Source organism: Astatotilapia calliptera, chromosome 11 (genome assembly GCF_964374335.1).
Source record: "Astatotilapia calliptera chromosome 11, fAstCal68.1, whole genome shotgun sequence".
In the NCBI taxonomy this organism is placed as follows: domain Eukaryota; kingdom Metazoa; phylum Chordata; class Actinopteri; order Cichliformes; family Cichlidae; genus Astatotilapia; species Astatotilapia calliptera.
Genome location: NC_137432.1, coordinates 32,209,758 through 32,217,230, shown reverse-complemented (window position 1 = coordinate 32,217,230; position 7,473 = coordinate 32,209,758). Strand labels below are relative to the sequence as shown.

The 7,473-nt window shown below is 40.7% G+C and overlaps 1 long non-coding RNA gene across 1 annotated transcript; it reads left to right on the top strand.

The window, feature by feature from the left end:
* The first annotated feature begins 1,022 nt into the window (after window positions 1–1,022).
* Window positions 1,023–1,467, top strand: LOC145431853 (uncharacterized). The gene is made up of 2 exons (XR_013912160.1): window positions 1,023–1,159; window positions 1,241–1,467. It is a non-coding gene; the product is annotated as an uncharacterized LOC145431853 (long non-coding RNA).
* The last annotated feature ends 6,006 nt before the right edge of the window (window positions 1,468–7,473 follow it).

Here is a 7,473-nt window from a genome sequence, read left to right as displayed (position 1 = left end):
TGGAGTCTGACTGTTTGAGGCTGTGGACAGGTGTCTTTTATACAGATGATGAGTTCAAACAGGTGCCATTCATACAGGTAACGAGTGGGGGACAGAAAAGCTTCTTACAGAAGACGTTACAGGTCTGTGAGAGCCAGAGACTTTCCATGTTTGAGGTGACCAAATACTTATTTTCCACCCTAATTTACGAATAAATTCTTTACAAATCCTACCATGTGAATTCATGGATTTTTTTTTCACATTCTGTCTCTCACAGTTGAAGTGTACCTCTGGTGCAAATTACTGACCTCTGTCATCATTTTAGGTGGGGGAACTTGCACAATCGGTGGCTGACTAAATACTTTTTTGCCCCACTGTACATGTCACTCCTCATCCATCCAAATCCTCTCAGCCAGAATAAAACGATATGTTTATCTTGTCTTTTGTGTTTTTTGATGGCTTATTAAGAATTATGCACTGCCGAGTTCAAAGTGATGATTGGCACCATGCCCGTGTTCTTACAGGAAAATGTACAGCAATTTAATTGATTTATTGCAAAAAGGCTCTCAAAAAGAGGTGTGTATATGCTCCAAAAAGAGTTTCTTATGATGTTCATACTGCTTGGATTTCTCATGGTTCTGATGGACAAAGTTTGACTTGTCATCGGTCAGGATAGATTTCATTCACTACAGATTTCAAACTTACATTTAGGCGCAATAGTTCCACAACTGAAGCTTTCTATGATGCATTTCATGTACTGCAGTGTGTTTTGAAAGTTTGAGCCCACGCCAACCATTTGGCCTTTTTTGCCCTCGTGGGATGAGGTTTAGAGACCAGAATTCACGCTCTGAGACCTTTCGTCTCCTTTCCACTGGACGTTTGCTGATTGGAGTCTTGTGTTCTTGATTTAGAAAGTTTTGCTTCTGTGCTTTTTTTTTTTTTTTTTTTTCCCTGGAAAAAAAATCAAATCTGTCATGGTCCCTGTGCCTCACCAGCTGATTCTGTATTAGGCAACATGTTTTCTCTCTCTCTCTCTCTCTCTCTCTCTCTCCTGCCGGGGCGATGCTCATTATGGGCTCCCGCCCCTGGCCCACGCACCTGCTGCCGATCGGGATAATCACAAGGCCGATTTAAGACAGCAGCACTGTGTCACTCGTCGCTGGATCGTTGAGTTATCAGCGTCAGTCGCTCAGTAGATTGTAAATAAGGATCTGTGAGTTCGTTCCGTCTGTTCGCCTCTAACTATAATCTCTGTGTACAGATCTATCCCGGACCTTTCCCTGCCTGCCTGTCATCCCGTGGACGAGTGAGTGGATGGTGTTTCCCCAGTGTGGGGAGTGAAGAGAGAGAGCCTTTGGAGGACGTCAGATTCCCGTCTTTTCCCTCACATACCCCGGAACCCTGGACCCCCCTCCCCTCCCTCCAGCACTTTGTAAATAGCATCACCTGGTGTCGTTGTGTAAATAAAATCTGTAAATCCTGTAAGGAGTCCCGGTCTGCGCCTGAGTCCGTTAACTGAAACCTGACAAAATCAAAATCAAATCTAAACTTTTGCTTGGCCTTATCGTGCTTTTGAGTAAAGGCTTTGGAAATAGGACAGCCCTTTTTTTCTGAGAATAAAATTTGATTTCATACATTCTTTTACTTAATTTTGATATTTAAATATTGATATTATCGTGTATTTGCCACTTTTTCAATACTAGGTTGTGGAGGCAGCAGCTTAAGCAGAGAAGCTCAGACCTCTCCCCCCCATCCACCTCTTCCACCTTATGGGAGATGGATGGGAAGAACACTCAGGTGTTCCAAGGCCAGCCAAAAGACATAATCTTTCCAGCATGTCCTGGGTCTACCCTCCTCCTCCTCCTGATAGGACGTGCCCAGAACACCTCAACAAGGCAGCACCCAGAGGGCATCCTAATCAGATGCCCGAACCCTCTCAGTTGACCCCTTTCAAGGAGAAGCATCTCTACTCTGAGCTCCTCTACGTTCCACAACATACCAGTGCAGCATCTGCATCACTGCAGATGTAGCACCAACCCATCTGTCAGTCTCTGAACCTTTCCCCTCCATGGTGGTCAACATTCTCCTCCCTGAGCTAGAGTGGGCACTCCACCCTTTTTAGTTTTACCATGGCCTCAGATTTGGAGGTGCTGATTCTCATTCCTGCCACTTCATAGTCAGCCGTGAACCACTCTAGTGTGAGCCCGAGGCCACCACCTAATGCCAACAGAACCACGTCATCTGCAAAAAACAAAAACAAGATCCTGAGGCAACCAAAGTGGAAACCTTCATATTTCCCATTCATCAATATGCTAGTTAACATAAATATTTATTTGTCAGTACTTTTGAAAACTTCTGTATCCTCAAACCTTCTTAATATTTCTGTTTGCAGTGACTCTTTCCTGCTGCTGAACTGAGAGACCTTCAGAATGGCTGCCAGAGGGTGCATTGCATAACCACGCTCCCTCTGAAATACATCATATTATTTTCATACAGTTTAAACAAATGGATCATTCATTCCTCTAAATGTCATGAGTTATTATCATGTGAATATTCTTATTATGGAAAAGAGTTAAGAAGTTGGACAGAAAGTTACATAACACAAAAGCATTATGGTGCACTTTTCGGAGAGACAACCGCACTGAAATCTATTGTTAAGTTTAGTATGGATCCAAATGCAGAATAAAAATGGCAATAAAACAAATAGAGATTTATAGCTGGCAGTTAGTGTTCAGGGAAAAAAGTGAACAAATTCAAAATGATACAGACTGCAAAAAATAACACAGGAAAACAGGAGGGAGATGTGACACAGAAGAAAATAGTCAAGACAGCCGGAAAGACTTGAAGTACAGCCCAACACAAGACACCAGAGAAAACTAATTATCAACATCAAACAGGAAGCAAGTAAAACAGAAATGCAGAATCCAGAATATTAACAGTTAACCAGACGTCAGACTGAGAAACAGAATTTAAAGAACAAAAGGAACAGACAAGAAAAGACTTAATCTACCATTTAAAAAAATCTAAATGTGAACCAAAATGCAAGATATCGATTTTGAATCTAGAATAATGGAATCAGAGACTCAACAATAATATTATCTGCTCAGCTGAAAAAGAAATCAGAATAAATATATAAAGTAAAAAAAAAATTAAAACTGAATTCAAATGCAAAAATAAAACAAAAACATATAACTATGTCTACACAGTTTGTCTACAAAACGAAACAACAGCGTAAAAAGAGTAGAGCAGGACAGTTCATAAGGTTAATTTGCACAATTAAACAACAGTTGAGAAAAAGTAGAACATAAAGTGACACCATGCTGTTGCTGACTTATGGGACTGTGTGAGTCACTCGTTAAAAGTACAATGCACTGAGCCATAAACCCTCTTCTACTGTCAGGCAAATGTCCAGGCGTTCAGCTAAAACTTTAATTTAAGTCTAATGTAGATTACAGCAATTTAATTGGTCTATCCAAGAAACTGTCGGATCCGCAATTTCCTGTGACCGTTTCATTTTAAGAGGTGCCACTGTGACACATGTTGAACATCGTAACGTCACAAAAGAAAGGGCTAGGCTTTTTAAACATCCCCCATTTAAGCTTCCTTTAAGTTACAACCAGCCTAGGGATTATACAATTCTGCTGCTTTGTGCAAAAAAGGATGCACGTCTATTCTTTTAGTAAGGCACATGGGCACTTTCGGTAGATAAAGTCACAGCAAAGTCTCAAAAGAGCTGACGCAGATGTGATTTGACGGACTGATCAGTGAGCCCTGCTCACGCTCCTTCAATCACTGTCTGACTCTTCAGCCTCATTGTCTACGCATCACTAAGCATGACTACACATCTGTATGCATGACCAAAGACACACATCTTTGTCTCCCTGAACTTGTGCTGAGTTTCCATGAATTTCCAAGCCCCTAAATCCTGAGACAAAAAGTAAAGTCAGATAACATGCCTGCCTCTTCTGGAGGAAGGATGCCCCTTGTGTCTCTGTCATCTTTCTCCAGTTAAAGGGAATAATTTCCCCATCTTAACCGAGGCAAGACAAGGAAGGCATGTGCTGTACATGGTGCAAAGCTAGTTTTTATTCTGTCAAAGCTTTCAGTTTGCTGAGTCAGTCAGCAGTCTCTGATGGGCTGAACATTAAAACATTTGTTGGTTAATTCAGTGTATTGCATTTCTATAACTTAAGGTTCATCTGTGTGTTATAAAAAAGCTTGTAAAGCTTAGAGGAGAAAGACTTTTTGCAGTGCTAAATGCTAATTAAGATAGGGAGCTAACCGCTAATATGCTCGTAAGTCAGCAACAAGCCAGGAGTAGTAGAAGTGCTGTCAGTGCCACAATTTATTTAATTTTAACTGTGCTGTTTATCCCATTTTGAAATGTGACATGTATAATTTAATTCAGAAAGGTTTGATAAAGGCGGCGAAAAGCTCTTAGCTGTAGTAAGGTATATATATTTGCTTTGGTAAAGCCCAAAAGAAAATAGAAGTTGTCTAAAAATTTATATTTTACATGCTAACTTGCCTCCAGCACTAGAAACCCGCTAGCTCTAGTTAACAGTTTTAAATAGGCCAAAACACTGATCTTGAATTAAATCTTTCACATGAACACGTTGCCAACAGGAAGGAGTTCAAGATCACATTTAATCAATAATTTTATTTAGAATCAAACATACATTCATAAATGTAGGCAAACTGCAAAAGCCACAACGGGGTTTTAGAAATAATACAAAAAGAAGAAAAAGGAGCCATATGCTTTCTTCATCTATAGGTCTATTTGCATATGGCACGTCTGTGTGTGATTTTTTGCTTATATGACTGTGTTTGTGTTTGTATGAGTGTACGTGGCTCATCTGCTGCCTGTCTGTGATGCCAGTGACACGGCCATAACCCTGAGCCCTAGACCACTACCAGCAGCTGAGACAGTGCCAGAGGGAGGGAGTCGCCAGCTGGAGGGAGAGGATGAGAGATATACCCTTCAAAGTTGGAGCAATGATACAGCCTCTCAACACACTTTGTCTTTGCACTTCTCATTATGTCTCAACTATCAGCAGTGCAGATGGGAGGATATGCAATAAGCATCACTCACTCCGAAAGCAAACCAGTGTGAATTTCAATGCTCCCTATCAGATGGTTGATCTCTTAGTGTTCTTTGAAAGTCTTCTGTAATCACATTTCATTGAGCTATGGAAAGTTGTGAGGGCGGTGCCTGAAAAGACACACAGATCTCCCCCTGCTTCTGGCTTACTTTTATCACAAAGGTCCAGGTTGTGTTGGTCTATAGCAATGAGACAAGTAAAGAAACAAGATGGAGGACCCCTTTGTGCGAAAAGTTTTCTTTGGAGACACAAGACTCCAAAGAAAAATTGATGTGTCACTGCTTGTAGAGTATATTTACAATTGCGACCAGAAATTATGGTGTTAAATGAACGAAAGCCAAAAAAGCTTTGCAGATCACCTCAGCACCTGCGCTACATTTACTTTACAAATAATGTTTGTTCTCACAGGTGGTCAATAATGAAGAGAGTTGATTTGGGACTATAAGGAACATTATCGTGCAAAAACTGCTGATCAGAACTTTCTGTTGATAGCTGGCTAACTACAGTTTTTACTCACCAAAGAAAAGTGCTGAGCGCTTGGAAATGAATGACATTGTTAAATATAAACTGAACTCCACAACTACAAACCCCTGCATCAAGTGTTACTTTATTGCCATGGAGGAAAATGTGTGTCTGATTGACAACAGGACTGCCTTTAATGTCAAGACGTCTTCTTGGGCTTCTTAAAGTCCTTTTGTGGGATGTGGTGCTGCAAAGCACCCGCGTGTAGGGATGCAATTTTTCTGTTGAGGGATCACAAAGCCTCAATTGGCACTGACAGGGAAATCTGTAGGGGTATGATTGTGAGGAATACACTGCCTGATCTGGACTCAACTGGGTTTCTATTTTTGGACCTCGGTGCTGATTACAGTCTATTCATAACGGACATCATGTTCCAGCATGAGGTTATTTATTGGTGCAGTTTTTTACCAGCACACCGTGTGCAGTGGCGGTATGTTTTGGCCCCTTAGGTGACGAGAGAAGCTGAACTGCCAGCTGATCATGACCAGGCAGTAGGGAAGGACGCCTGGTGTACAAATCTGTACAGTGTGGCCCCAGTCCAAGAAATCTTAAATTCCAACCTTCAGCAGACAACAGTTCAAAGCAGCAGTGGTGACGCCGAATCATAATGAGCCTTATTCTGCACCTCTTAGACTTTGCACAACAATTAAAAACATTGCATAGCTGTGCAAGAATGTATGCAATGTATGCATTATTATAACACTTATGTTGCATCTCTCTCACACAGTGTCTATTACATTATCCATATATAAATATGGAGAGGCAGGGTTTATGTGTTACATCACTTGAAAATCAAAATCAAAACACCTCTGCCAAGAAAATGGTTATGTTTCCCTGCTCATCTTCTCCAGATACATATAAGGCTTTAGACTATTCCTCTATTATTAACATAATGAAAAACACCTTTCAACTTCAACCAAATTCAATACAGTATATTTCTTTTGCCCCCTGCTAGCCATTAGAAAAAAAACTTAAGTTACTTCTACATTCACTTGACTTTTCAGACTCAAGGTGTACATTCATGTTTTTTATTAAATAATACACTCAAAGCTTCTGCAGTGTCCTAAGTTAGGAAATCTTCCAAAAACTAGCCACTTGCAATGACTCTTGCAACTCCTGCATGTTGAATGGGCCCACTCAGAACCGTATATCATAAATCATAAATGGTGAGAGACGTGTAGAAAGGTAAGTTTGTCTAATTTTATTTGACCAGTTCTGCAAATCGATGAGCAGGAATTCTATCGGGCAATGTTGTAGCATTTTTGGATCATCTAGGGAGGAGGTTAAAGGTGGTCTTGTCAAATATTGATTTGACAAAACCCATCATAACAGCACTTTTTCTTTTGTTGAACTTGAAGATTTGCAGGTTAAATCTGCCAGTCAGAGCTAATACTGAAATCAGAAATACATTCCTAACAAAAGAAGTGTTTCCAAGTCTTGACTGAAAAAAAAGACTTTGCAGACAAAAGGTGGAAGATAAATTCCAAGTTGAACTAGGAGAAACAGCCACAGAGACTGACAGTACATCTGTCCAGTTACAGCTGTTGACTCAGTCTCACAGTACCAATCGATTAGCTGATGCAGATACACAGTGCCGTACCTGGCAAAGGCTGGTGTACATTTTCTCTCCCTTCCCCCGAGTTGAATATATGCATTTTGGGAAGACAAGGGTTTCCTCTGTGTGTGAGGTGTGTGTAATGAATTAAATCAGACTGTGAGCTTCACTGCCTAAGTAACTGCCCTTCTGCACAGGCGAGAACGTTATAGAATGACATCGTACACTTTTCCTTGCATTCACTCTCCACTCGACTGTAAAAGGGCTTTAATGTCATTCCATTAAAGTGAACTAAAGCAACAGACTGTCACATAG